The 2857-nt window shown below is 39.7% G+C and overlaps 1 pseudogene; it reads right to left on the bottom strand.

The window, feature by feature from the left end:
• Window positions 1–808: 808 nt before the first annotated feature.
• Window positions 809–2367, bottom strand: LOC149138319 (protein PSK SIMULATOR 1-like; annotated as a pseudogene).
• Between the last annotated feature and the right edge of the window lie 490 nt (window positions 2368–2857).

Genomic DNA, 2857 nt, shown 5'->3' with positions numbered 1-2857 from the left:
TTTCAAATGGGATGGCAAGACTGGTGAGGAGCTAAGGAGGGCAGACAATAACTCTGAATCCTCCTTAAACAGTAGAAAACATCGAATGCGAACAAACTTATAGGAGGAGCATATAATACTATGAATTCCTACCTAATCACTTCATTTGTTCAGCTTGAAAGGGTCATGAAATGAAATGGAACATAACTGATTACATATGAGACAAAGGGAAAAACTTATGCTAAATCAACATACCACATGAATCTCAGCAAACAGAGCTTTGAAATTCCATTAAATTCTCTGCAGAAAACTGTACAATACAAAGCTCTCTGCTTCTCCAGCAGCTCCCAGCGCTCAGAAAAACTCCCTCTCTACCTCTCTCTCTTTCTAATGAATCTTTTAATACAATAAATACATATGCTACCCAAAACAAGGGCGCTGTTTTAACTAACTACACAAAAACTGGAAAGAACGTTTTCTTTTTAGTATATGAAACAAAAAACACTGGGGGAAAACAAATCGACCCCAAGATGAGGGATTTGTTTTTAGCCTTATTTAACAAAATAAACTAAAACAAAGCAATCAGCGCTTCCTGAAAATAAAAATACGCTCCTCCTTCTACTCGAACTGTTGAAAACTGATGAAGTGGTGGCATTAGTGGCATTACAGGTGTCAATTTCCATTGCTGAAGATAATCGAATCTTGTGTGCCAGTTTGCAACTGCAGTCAAAAATAGCTTATCGGTTCCTGATTCTTTGCTATGACAGGTGTTTAGGTAGCGCCAATGTCGAGGTTCATTTGAGCATATCACGTTCTAACATGAAAGCTGTTACAAAAGCCTCAGATTATCAACCCTATCTATCACATCTAGAGCTTTAGTCCTATTGATGTCAAAGTCTAAGGTTGGTAGTGTAGAATGTCGCCTCAGTCCATTAAACTCATTCTTCGTGTTGGTAGTGGGAGAGTGACTATTGCTTTTGATCAGCTTACATGTAGACTCGTCAATGGATCTTAACTTAGCTGTATCAAACTCTTGACTTTTACTTATCCCAGGTGTCAATTTTCTGAAATTTACAGCTTTTAACATATCTCTCTCTGCCTCAGAAAGCTCAAGAAGAGGTTTATCCTGTCCATTTGCTGTCGGAGTTGGATTTTCTGGATTTGTCGTAGGGAGATTTGCAGTCTTTTTATTGGAGAACGTACAGGTGATTTAATAGGAGACTTGTTGCCATTGAAGCTGTTTTTGGCTCGACTAACAAGATGATGAAGCCACACAATCAGTTCAAAAATGTAATATTCTGTCCTCTCTTTCTCCGCATAGTGAAAAGTTTGAACGAGTGTCAACTCATTGTGTCCAGGTAACCTTCGATCCAAGGCAGATCCTGTGCTTGCCCACTCTCCAACCCATCCAAACCCATGATGTGCTTTGGTTGTATTGGTAGCAACTGGAACAAGCCACGTTATATAGCAGTGATGTCTATTCCTTCAAATACATGAAGCGCTGCTTTCGACATTTCCTCGCTGATATTCGAGTCGCCCCAGCAATGCTCTGGCTTCCTCATAGTTAAGAGAAAGTCCCTCTCGAAACAACCATAGCAATGCCTTAGCTATCATAGTACTTCGACCATATATTACTTCAACTTGAAATGACAGATACCATTGTAGTGATACTTCTTATGATAGGCATCACTGTAGTTTTACCAAGACTTATTCTCTGTGATACACTGTAACAATACTGAAATGTATTCATAGTACCGAAGCTTATACTACTGTGATAGAACTGAGTCCTATTCACTGCACTAGAATCATTGAAATATCACTGAGTTGAGATTACTGTGGTCATGTGATTTATTGAATTGAGGTCACTGTAATAGCGCTGAACAAAGGTAACACCGAGACTGTATTGACATGGTGACTGAGTTAGCATCGAGACCCTTTTTCTTCTGCCTGTGGTAGTACCGAGATCCTTCTACTGTGCCTAATCCGAGCTCCTGAAGCATCCTCTCTGAGATTACACTGAACCTCTCACTGAGGTGTCACCGAAACTGTCTTGAGCAAGCCTTCACATTATATTTGTACCGAAATCTGTATAGTGACATCTATGTAGACAAAAGTGCGTGCCAACGATGAAGTATCCGCAGTTACTAACAGCCTTCGTAGAACAGCACCATCTTTGACTGAGAAACGCTTTATAACTGTATTTACCAGATCAGCATTTAAACCATTTGCATTTCTAGCTGAATCAGTTATAGCATGGTCTCCATGCCCACTCGTTAGAGCAGCCCTTTTCTTAACATGTTGCTCTCCTAGCTTTATGAACAAAGCAAGCCTAGACCACTGGAATTCCTTCCTTTCACTAAATACCAGTGAGTGAAGTATTTTCCTCATAGGAGTTGAATTATCAATAAGGAGTCAGATTTTTCCAAGAACCTTACTGAACTTTATGTCAGGAATGCCATCATTGTTGCATCGCCTAAAGCAACTTGCAATTCCATTTGCACTTGTCTGAGATCAGTTTATGGTCTTATAATATCCATGTCAACCAAATCGATTACAAGAGAAGGCCAATCAGCATTAGCAATATGTACTATAGATGAAAGCATGACAAGCTTATGTTTCTTCTCTATTCGACAAAGCAAACCAAAATCAAAGAACCCTATCTGGCCTGTTGATGTGTAAACAAGATTCCCAGGATGTGGATCGGCATGTAGCAATCCTGTATCCAAGAGTTGGACTAAAAATGCTTATACTCCCCAGACTCAAAAGTCGATTCCTTGCCTCCAACCGCTGCTGGTCTGAGTAAATGTGGCCACCTGGATTTAATCCCTTCGATATGAAAAGTAATTCTTTTGATTTATCACCAGTTATCCATTCCATT

Source organism: Pinus tabuliformis, chromosome X, assembly GCF_031772625.1.
Source record: "Pinus tabuliformis cultivar Carrire ecotype Pingquan chromosome X, CPIR1, whole genome shotgun sequence".
NCBI lineage: Eukaryota > Viridiplantae > Streptophyta > Pinopsida > Pinales > Pinaceae > Pinus > Pinus tabuliformis.
Note: the sequence above shows the minus strand (reverse complement) of the source record. Positions and strands in the feature narration are given on the sequence as shown.